The sequence below is a fragment of the Hydra vulgaris genome, chromosome 09 (genome assembly GCF_038396675.1).
Source record: "Hydra vulgaris chromosome 09, alternate assembly HydraT2T_AEP".
Lineage (NCBI taxonomy): Eukaryota > Metazoa > Cnidaria > Hydrozoa > Anthoathecata > Hydridae > Hydra > Hydra vulgaris.
This window is the reverse complement of record NC_088928.1, coordinates 30,013,287-30,025,000: the sequence shown is the minus strand read 5'-3', so window position 1 is coordinate 30,025,000 and position 11,714 is coordinate 30,013,287. Positions and strand designations below refer to the sequence as shown.

Here is an 11,714-nt window from a genome sequence, read left to right as displayed (position 1 = left end):
AAAGTGAATAAAAGTAAACGGTGTAGAAAAAAATTTAATAAAATTTTAACTTATGAACAAATTTTCAATTTTTAACTACATAAACTTACACTGAACAGAAAATATATTAAATGGTTTCCAAAAATGCATTACACGTTTAAATTATGAACATATTTTATTAATACAACACTTGAAAGACTCTGTTGTAATATTTACAAAGACTTGTTCTAACTTCAAGCAGAAACGAGATTAAAAAGTTAAGAAACTATAAATACTTTTTTAATTTATTAACATTTTTTTTACTAACAAATCCAAATTTTATATCTTAGTCTCTACATCTTCACACGGAGATGCTCAATGTTCCTTAATTGTTATTATTGGCATAGGTTCTGTTTGAGTAATTTCTTATAGAGCCAAAGCATATCTATTTATCTAGCCATTCTACTTTTTGCATCTCCCCATGAATTACAATTGCAATGAGCTCTCTCTGTCTTTTGGCAGCCACTCGCATTAGAAATGTTCTTTCCTGTTGGGGTGGATGTAGTATATATCTCTATATATCTCTATATATCTCTATCTCTCTCTCTCTCTCTCTCTCTCTCTCTCTCTCTCTCTCTCTCTCTCTCTCTCTCTCTCTATATATATATATATATATATATATATATATATATATATATATATATATATATATATATATATATATATATATATATATATATATATATATATATATATATATATATATCTATATATATATATATATATATATATATATATATATATATATATCTATATATCTATATCTATATCTATATATATATATATATATATATATATATATATATATATATATATATATATATATATATATGTATATATATATAGATATATATATATATATATATATATCTCTATATATCTATATCTATATATATATATATATATATATATATATATATATATATATATATATATATATATATATATATATATATATATATATATATATATATATATATATATATATATATATATATATATATATATATATATATATCTATTCATGTATATAAATATCTAACGTCTATGATTATGACTGTTTTACATTAAAAGTTTTCATTGATCTGTCAAAAGCTTTTGATACCCTAAATCACAAAATACTAATAAAAAAATTGAAAACTATGGAGTGATAAATAAAAAGTTATTTTGGTTCAAAGAGTATCTGACAAACCGAAAGAAATTTTTATATTATGATCAAAATAATAAATTTCCATATTCCATAACTTGCGGGGTTCCTCAGGGCTCTATTTTAGGACTCTTATTTCTATTGTACATAAATGACTATACTTAGCAACAAATCTTTTAGACCTAATTTTGTTTGCTGATGATTCCAATCTTTTTTGTTCTCACAGAGATATTAAAACACTTTTTAAAATAGTTATTGAACAGTTATGTAAAGTTAATGAATGGTTCGTAAGTAACAATCTTTCATTAAATGTGGATAAAATAAAATATATACTTTTCCATTAAGTAAATAAATCAGAAAACATTCCTCTAAAGTTACCAAATCTTACAATTAATAATACCTATATTAAAAGGAAAACATACGTAAACCTTTTAGGAGTAAAACTAGATGAAAATTTACTGTGGTATTCACATATAAATAGTATTAAAACAACACTCTCAAAAAATATCGCAATGATGTTTAAGAATAACCTTTTCTAAATGTAGCATCCCTGAAAAAATTGTATTTTGCTTTTATTCACAGTTATTTGTCTTACTGTAATAATGTGTGGGTTACACAAAACTTAAGAAAAACTGTACTGGCTACATAAAACTTAAGAAAATCTACAGCAAGCAAAAACATGCGTGCAGAATAGTGTTTGGAGCCTACAGAAATTTTGCGAATCACTTTTACGTGCGCTTGGTGCTTTAAATATTTATAAACTCAATTTACACCAATTGTTTATGTTTAAAATAAAGATGGGATCGTCAACAAATATTTTTCAAATTTATTTTAATAAAATAAATCATAAATACTCAACAAAGTTTTCAGATAGCAACTTTGTTCTTCTCAAATATAATTTAAAACTAACCTCCTATTCAATTAAATACCGCGGACTTTATTAGTGGAAAAAAGCTGTTGTAAGCATTTCAACACTTCTTAATTATTTGCTATTTTGATTTCCTAATTTTCTGAGTTATTTTCTGTTTTAATTCTGATTTATGTTTTTATATATATTTGTATGTTACGGTTATGTAGAATTTTTTTTATATATGGGGCTCGACGATAAGGTAAACTGTGCCTTCTTCTTGCTCCTGTCATTAATTTTGATATATGTATCTGCAATGTAAATATTCTATAACGGCGAAATAAATTACACACACACACAAAAAGTATTTGACGGTGCCCTGGCATACATTGTTGATGCTGTTGAACCTGCTTCTTTAACATGGCTTGCATAGATCACAGATTTTAGAGATCCGTTTAAACAATACCAGTTGAATAAATGGTCAAAATAAATCATATGAAAGAATTTCGGATTTACTCTGCCACTGTTGGAAAATAGTCTATGCTTACTTTCATATTTCTGATATTGTTTCGTCAGACCTGTGTGTCAAGTTGGCTTCCAAAATGTTCATGTGGCAAAATTAGAGTTCATTTATTTTCTACTCGCATTTTCTAAACGCACTTCTACCCGGTGTCATTTGTTCAGTTTTACAAAATGATTAATGGCCGCATTAATAACTTTTTGAAACAAACAACAAGTTAAAAATCCTACCCCATCCCCCCCGCCTCCCCCCTCCCCAAATCTTGTCAACAACTGTCAACAATTTTTAAAACCGCCCTCCCTCTATTTTATTGACAATTAATGGAGAGCCCCTTCTAAAATAAAAACCAGAAACCTAATCTTGTTTTTTAATCTATTTTTTTAAATTCCTTTATAAAGGAATTAATACATTCGATACTTAAATTCAATTGTCAATTAAATTTGATTTAATTGACAATTGAATTTAAGTATGTGCTATGACACATGTCCATAGCAACAAATTTGTTTCTGTTTTTTTTATATATTTTATTATTTATACACCTATTGAAAGCTCATTAAAAATGAAGCTAAAAATCCTTTAGTTTCATTTTGGATTAGCTGGATTATTATGGATTTATAACTGGATTATTCTAGATTTATAACGTTTTAAAACCCTATAACTAGATATCAGTTAATTATTTCATATATTGTTTTTGTACTTTTAGTAAAAATACAAAAACAATATATGAGACCATGGAGACCATGTCTGGTTATTTTGAACTGGATTATCTGGATTATTCTAGATTTATAACGTTTTAAAACCCTGTAACTAGTATCAGTTAATTATTTCATATATTGTTTTTGTATTTTTAGTAAAAATACAAAAACAATATATGAAATATTTAACTGATAACAAGTTACAGGGTTTTAAAGCATTATAAATCCAGAGGGTAAAATGGATACAAAGTGTTGCATGCAAAAATAAATTGCAATTATTTTTTTAAGAAAAATGAAAACGTGCAAAATTTTAAAGAGACTATAAATCCCAATAGGCAGGTTTTGGCTGGTTTGTAAGCTTTTTATAGGTTTTATTTGCTTTTATTTGGAAAATTATTTTGTGCACGTTCCAAATTCAGAATAATACGACATGACAGTTGTTCAAAAAATCTAAAAGAAAAAAAAAGCGAATTTTTTTCCATTATTTTTTTTGTATGTAATTTATAAAAGTTTTATATGAAATTTGAATAAAAAAACTTTACTCTTTTATAGATTATATAATTTAAAATAAAAAAAATATATAGCAATTTGAAAAGCTAAAAGACGTGCAGGGCTATTTGAGTTTTCATCAACTGACTGGAACTTAAATTTGTATTGTCATAGGAAAACCACCGAGAGTTTAATTTGTCCGCGGTTATTTGGACAAGTTTAACTTTTTTTCATTTGTTTATTGTTTAGAAAAAAAACCACGATTCTTAAAATATATACATATGTATATATTTTAAGAATATGTATATTGATATACATATATGTATATATATATATATATATATATATATATATATATATATATATATATATATATATATATATATATATATATAATATATATATATATATATATATATATATATATATATATATATATATATATATATATATATATATGTATATATATATATATATATATATTAGTAGAAAATCACTTAACTAAATTTAGTTAAGTGATTTTCTACTAATATATAATTGCTCTGTTCTTTTAAGAACATTGAGCACTCTATTGTGTAGAATACTTTTTAAAGTTGTTTAAAAATATATATATATATATTTAGTATTTTGTCATACTTTTTAGATTATACCCATTGTACCAAAAGTAAATGGAATTAATGAAAAATTATGGTACCATGGTGATATTAATCGTGATGACTCCATAGAACTTTTTAAGTCCTGGAATAAGGTTTGAGATCTGTTTTAATTTTTACTTTAAAAAAAAATTGGATAGCCCCAGTCACTTTAGAAAAAAATAGAATGTACTCATCTACTAACAAAAAACAAAGTGTCAAAAGACTTTATTAAAAGTATAAACATTATTTATTGAATTAGAAACAAAAAAAAACCTTTGTACCTTAAAAATATACAATATATTATTGTGTACCTTAAAGATATATTATTGTTTACCTTAAATATATATAAAGAAAAAATGTTAGAAAAAAGACATGTTTCAAAATTGGAGGGTAGTCCCGGACACATAGCGTAACCATAATATTTTACATTTTAACTCGTGTGACACAAATATAATATATAATTAATTAGCATTAGACTGTTCTCAATATATTAAAAAAAAAATTGCCTTTCAAAATTGCTTCTGATATATAAGGAATCATAATAAATTTTTTTTTTTTTACTTTTTGTTCCTTAAATTTACAAATTCGTAAAAACATAAAAAGATTCGTTCACAGTAAATATATAAATAAAAACAATATATTGCAAAGTGGTTTTACAAAAATAGTAAATTCACTCTAACACTGTAAAATGAAAGCGGAAAACTTGCAGAAGATCAAATGATCTTATCATCAAGAACCGCTTTACATCGCCGTAAATATAAAAACATATTCATAAAATTTTTACATAAAATTATTACATTATAAAGTTATAAAAAAGTAAGATAATATACAAATATATTTTTACAAATATCGTTTTTTTATATTTTTTTTATTTTAAATGTTTACTTTTTTTGTGTATCAGATAATAATACATTTAGTATAATTATATTAAATGTATTATTATTTATATAAAAAAGTTGCTTATTTTTAATATGTAAACAGATTAAGATATCCAGAACCACCCTCCAAACATGTGTCCGATACCACCCGATCATACTTCATTCAAAATACTAGTTTTAAAACCAGTGAATTAAAGTATTAAACGAGTTTTATTTTTAAATAAATATTGTAAATAAAATTTTGAATCAATAAAAAGTTATTAGTTTACATAAAAATTAGATATATTTATATGTGAATCAAATATTATGATACATCACTCTTCTGGAGGTGGGAAACATTATCTTGTACTCCCAGCAAACCGCTTTGGCATATTATGATAGATGTTTCGCATATGCTATATTTTCACTCAAATAATGTTTTTATAGTATTTAAAATCATATAACTTCTTTAGTTTTAGCTGTACATCAAGTGTCCAGCGTTACCCGCCATCCGGGGCCGTCTACCCGACTTTCCCCTAATTCTGAATATTAAATTCTTGAAAGATTTTTTTAAGCTTAAAAGCGACTCGAAATGTACTACAAACAAAGAAACAAAAAAAGAACAGACTTTTATAAAAAATTTCAATTTCAGTTTTACTAATTCGCCTTAACTACGTTGGGTAGAATCAATGCATTTGCAATATTTTGCGGCATTTTTATTTATATTATTAGTTTAATTGCGATATATTTTTATTAACGTATTTAAAAAACAAATTTTATACAAATATTCTCAAATTGTTTATAAATATCTTTAATTAAAAGTGCAACAAAAACTAAAGTGTGTATGTGGGCGAGGGGGTGGGCTATAGCCTTTCCAAGCTCCCACTTCGCCATGATATATATTTATATATGATGGCCGTAACAACGCACTTTTCCACAAATAAAATAAATTAATAAATAAAACAAGCCCAGTGGGCACACATCGTCTAGAGGACGTCTCACAAACGTCCAGACGTCCGTTCCTTGGACGACGCATGCCCACTGGAAGTTGAGGGCAAGGTTTAAGGTAATGAAGACTATGATTAGGGTCAGATATGTAGTCATGGCTGGGCTGAATAGGTTAAAGACAATGGTTATCTTGAAAATTAACTCTTAACCCAAACCCCAATCCAGACCCTCAAATAAACGTTTTTTTAAATGACTTATTAAAGAAAACCCGTGTTCAGACGTAATTGTGACAAGTGCAAAAAATGTAAACAAATAGTTAAACATTTTAACATTAAAAAATTTAAATTAACAAATAAATGCTTAACTAAAAAATTACATGCATACAGTAGTATATACAGAGTTTATACAGTCAAGAATTCCAGTTGCAAAAGTGTCTTTTTTAACTGGGTCAGGGAGAGTTAGGAAATGTCAGGAAAGTTAGGTAATTCACTTAGTGGTCAGGGAAAACAGTTGCTTTTTTTCTCAGTGATTCAGAGAATTATAAAACATTTCAAATTCTAAATTTCTTTTATACCTAGGATTGTAATAAATTGTAAATGTTGAATTTTGAATGTCAAATGTTGGTGATGTTTAGATTTAATCATTTTAAGTAAAAATTACTTTATTGACTGTTTAAATTTTTTATTTTTAAATATTTCTTTTTTTTTATAAAATTTAATAATCTACTATTGATTTATTGATATTTACTAGAACATCAAATACATTTTCTAAAGGACACGAAGGCCCATACAAAGATGGACACTAACAGGGTGCCCATAAATAAATAAAAATGTCACTACAAAACCATTAACAAAATTATAAAGAAACAAATGTTGTTCCTTTTACAATAAGTATTCAAAATATTTAATCAATAATAAAAATAAGAAATCAAAATATTTAATTTTATTTTTAAAGGTTAAAATATAGTTTGAATTCACAGCTTCCGAGGTCATGTTGTTCTACATGTCAGCGACTTGGTAAGAAAAACTACATTTTCTTAAATTCAAGCAACATAATTGTTTGCTATTATCTAATGTTCTTCGAGATTTTTTAAATTAGTATTTTAAATAATTGTAAACCTTATTCCTAAATAATTTTTAAGCTTCTCTAAATTCCTAATAGGTAACTCTTATTTTTAATATTTATTTCAGTTTTTTAAAATTTTCACTTTTTTTATACTTTTTTTTTATTCAAATATTTTAACTTGTTAAAGGCAAATTAAAATACATTGTTAATTATGGAATTGCACCTTACTTTAAAGAATTTTTAAAAGTAAAACTCTGTGCTTCAGAATGGCTTGCTGTTTGTTATGATAAAAGTTTGAACAAAGTCATTTAAGTATCTGAGATGGATTTAATAGTGAGATTTTGGAACAATCTTAGTAACAAAGTTAAAGTATGATAATGGGATTCTGTTTCTTGGACACTGCAACAGACTTAAGAGAATAAATAATGGTTTATATGGTTTGGATTTATCTAAGCAAGTACAACTTTCAATCGATAGTCTTAATATGAACTAGAAGGTTTTCAGGGAAATGCAGCTGGAAAGAGAAGAAGCTGGTTTAATTAAACTAGATAATTACATTTAATTAAACAGATAATTACAGATAATTGATTTCTGGCTGAACCTATAATCTTTTAAAAGGCCATCATTAAAGAGCTTTTTAATTGTAAAAAAGCTTTTATTTCTCTACTATATCACAAACCTTTTGCAGCCATGTGTTAAAAAATATCAAACAGATGATCTGAATTTGCATTTTCTAAACAAGGACCTGGAGATACTGAATAGATTCCTAATGTAGTTGTCTGTTAAAACTCCTTAAATGCTATTCTGTTGTTGACTTATTTGAGCTTTATGTTATTGATAAAGTTATTTATCTAAAGATTAAAGATATTTATTTTAGATTTTCATCTGAAGAATTTATTAGGTAAAGATAAAGTAAAATATGCAGGTGTAAAAAAGTTTAAGAAGCTGCAAATATTATAATTGTTATATTGGAGAAAGTCACTCAAAAAGTCCATTACATCATTGCGTGGTAAGAAATGCAAATATGTTTGATTCAAGTTCAATATCCTGTATATGACTAGTCAAACTATGAAGCAAGATGAAGCAACTCTTGACTCATTGAAGATTATTAATGTGACTTTTATATAGAAAGTTTTGCCACAATACTCAGATCTGTTGGCAGTGTTATCTCAAGACCCTAAATTAGTAAAATCTTTAAGTTGGGAGGAGAGCACTAGATGATTTCATTTTTCATAAATTCACTATCCATATACCAAAGAGTTAAAATCTGTTCTAAAATTAGTTTTAGTTATAAGTCATGGTTAAGCAAGTGTAGAGAGATGGCCTAATGTTAATAAGATTTTAAAGTTAATTTGAAAAAAAGACCAATAATATAAAGAAAGATGAAAGTAGACCACATGTAAAAGAGCAACATGATACCTTCAATGATTAAACTAACAAATAAGTTTATAAAATTTGTAAAAGGTGCATGTCAAAGATATCAGCCTTGATCAAGAGAAAGAGAATGCTCAGAAAAATCAATGCAATTATCAGTTGGAAATTTCTTGCAACAATTTAGAAAACGAGTTCAATAATACCATATAAGAAGCATAAAAGAATTAAATGATATGACACTAGTAATCAAGGAAACAGTTTGAAAAGGAAGAGTGAAGAAAAATATCTTAAAATTAAAAATTTAGAAAAGGCAGTTCAAATTTGAAAGAGAAAAAAAAGAAAGAAATTAATCTCTCTTTTTTTTAAAGATATTACTTTATTGTAGCTATTCTTTCTATTTACAAAATAATTGATTTTCAAGATAAAGTTATAGAAATTTTATCACTTTTTTATTTGATCTTTACAATATAGAAAAAATATATTTTATATTAAATACTTTTGTATATGAAACTTTAAGAACACTTAGTCATAAAAAATGCTTTTTTTTTTAATTAATTGTAATGAAGTATAAAAGTAATATTTATATTACTTTTTACTTAAAATTCTCCCTGTTAACATTTTTACTTAAAATTCTCCCTGTTTGACATCATTGTCCTAATGTTAACCTAATGTTAACATTAGGTTAACATTAGGTTAACATTAGGTTAACATTAGGACAATGATGTCTATGGTTGATTTGTTGCTAGACATACACATTTAGCTTTAAAATAGTTAGGTGACAGTTTTCCGCTAAGAAACAGATTTTAGAGTGAAAAAACAATTTTTTTGTTCTTTGATTTAAAATTTTCAATTCCAAGTGAATCATTCAGATCCTAGTTATAAACTCTGCCAGTGTTGGCACAATTTTTTTAAGAACAAATGGTTACCTGTGGACATTTGGGAATGGAAGTATTTGTGATCCATAAATGAGTTTGTAATGATTCCCTTGATTTTTTCAATACACCCTTTATGGTGAGACTATGGACATTTTGGACATTGTATAAAGTCAAGTTATGAGGTGCTTTTGTCATGGTTGCTAAATTACAATTCCCTATGGACAGTTATCAGAGTTTTGTATGTTTCTATTTGCACAATCATTAACAATTGCAACACCATAATTCCCTTGTAGATTAGTTCTGCATGAAGGACATGCTAAACTAAAGAGTAGTTACTAGAATAAACAAAAAAATTTAATATATTTAACAAGTTTTATGTTTTATTATCATTTTTATCATAGCTAATCAAATGAAACTATGAGAGAAAAACCAAATGTACATTTTCACCTGAAAAGGTAAGGGAAGCTGTAAAAGTTAAGGGAAGTCCAAACAAAAAATTTGAGCATGCTGCTAAACACAGAGTTAGCAAATCAAGACTCTTCAACCATATCAAAAAGATTAAACATCAGAATATTGATTTAATAACTGTTGATGTAACAACTAACTTTAAGAAAAGTCAAGTTTTTAACGATAATACTTATAACCTGAGTACATATAACCTTGATGACCTGAGTACATATAACCTTGATAACCTGAGTACACATAACCTTGATGACAATGAGTACATATAACCTTGATAACAATGGATTTAATGACAGCTATGCTGATAGTTTTGATGCACCATTGTTTTGATGTATCATTTTAAGGACATGATATATTTTAAGAACAATTTGGATGAATACCAATTGTAATAATTTATAAATGAAAAATAAACTATCATTGTTGAAATTAAGTTTTTATTTATTTGATGTCCATAATCTCCTCTATGCATATTTTTGTGGGGTACATGCTGGGTGACTTCGGACACTTGACTAGCATTTTTAAAATAGTTTCTAAACATTTAAAATCAAGAAATATAAAGAAAGTTAAAATGTTAAAATATAAATTATTAAATTATTACTAAATTATTGTAGTTTGACAAAAAAATATGTTACTTTGAAAAAATGCAATAGTTATTAAATTAGCTCAATTAAAGTAAAAACTGTCTGAAGTCTCCCCAGTCTTACCTACTTTATGCAATAATGTTATACTGGATATATATTTAGATTTATTTTATTTTATTTACTAAATATGAGATCTAATACTAGATTATTCAATTAAATAATTAATTTTTTTAACATTTACAATTGTCTTTTTACGAAAGTTTTTAAAAAAAAGCATAACAATGTCGAGTACATTTTTATTAAGCAAGCCTTGACCCCTACTTTTATCAATTATACATACATTTCATTTTATCAATGAAAATTTAAAAGCATAGCTTTAGAAGATAGGCTTCAGAATATTCTGTGTTTGACAAAAAAAAATCCATCATTGTAAAGTAAGTTCAATTATTTTTTCTTATGTGTTTTTTTTTTATAACTTAACAGATTTCATTAAATTTGGCACTTTTTTTTTATTCAGAATCTCATAAACGCTTTTATGCTCTTTTCAAGTTACCAGCAATACAGTTACAAGGTAATAAAATTATAACCTAATTTTGATTTATACTCTTCATTTATCAAGTATTTAAAGAAAATTAGTTGCATTTAAAATGAAAACATAGAATAGAGATTTCCAATTGGTGAGGGTGTTGTCATTTTTTTTCTATAATTTCTGTTCTAATTTTTATAGCTTATATTTAATCGAACCTATAAAATAGTTGCTGCATAACTGTAAATTAACCAATAAATTTTTATCACATTTAAATTTACACTTTTAAACAATTTTTTTTAAAATTATTTGAGTTTTGGTTGATGGAACAAGAGTTGATAGCTTGCTTATCCGTAGTGCAACCATGGAAGTATTTGACAAAGAGATGTTTACAACAATGAAAGAGAGGCTCTAACTTTTAAGACAATGAAACAAGACTCAAATGTTTACGTTTTTGGACCTTGTCTAGGAGAAAAAGCATCATTAGAAAGACCAGACCAATTTTGACTACAGTTTTACAAGGGCCAATAAGTGGTTTATATAGGTAGAATGTGGAATTGTGTGTAAGAAAATCTTTTTTTAAAATGATTTTTTGTCAAGACTGAAATATATAGTTGTGTTGTCAGCAAATTTTTTTAGATCTAACAATAATAATATAATTAACAGAATAAAGTA

At 25.6% G+C, this 11,714-nt stretch overlaps 1 protein-coding gene across 2 annotated transcripts in view; it reads left to right on the top strand.

Annotated features, from left to right (window-relative positions):
• Window positions 1–7,102: 7,102 nt before the first annotated feature.
• The window catches only part of LOC101238969 (uncharacterized), a 91,075-nt gene continuing 86,463 nt past the window's right edge, over window positions 7,103–11,714 (top strand). Inside the window, exons 1-3 of one of the 2 annotated variants that reach the window (XM_065805275.1) lie at window positions 7,103–7,172; window positions 11,031–11,084; window positions 11,354–11,602. The gene's annotated coding sequence lies outside the window, so the exon portion shown is untranslated. The remainder of the gene's footprint in view (window positions 7,173–11,030; window positions 11,085–11,353; window positions 11,603–11,714) is intronic. The other variant, XM_065805274.1, reaches the window with a different exon arrangement.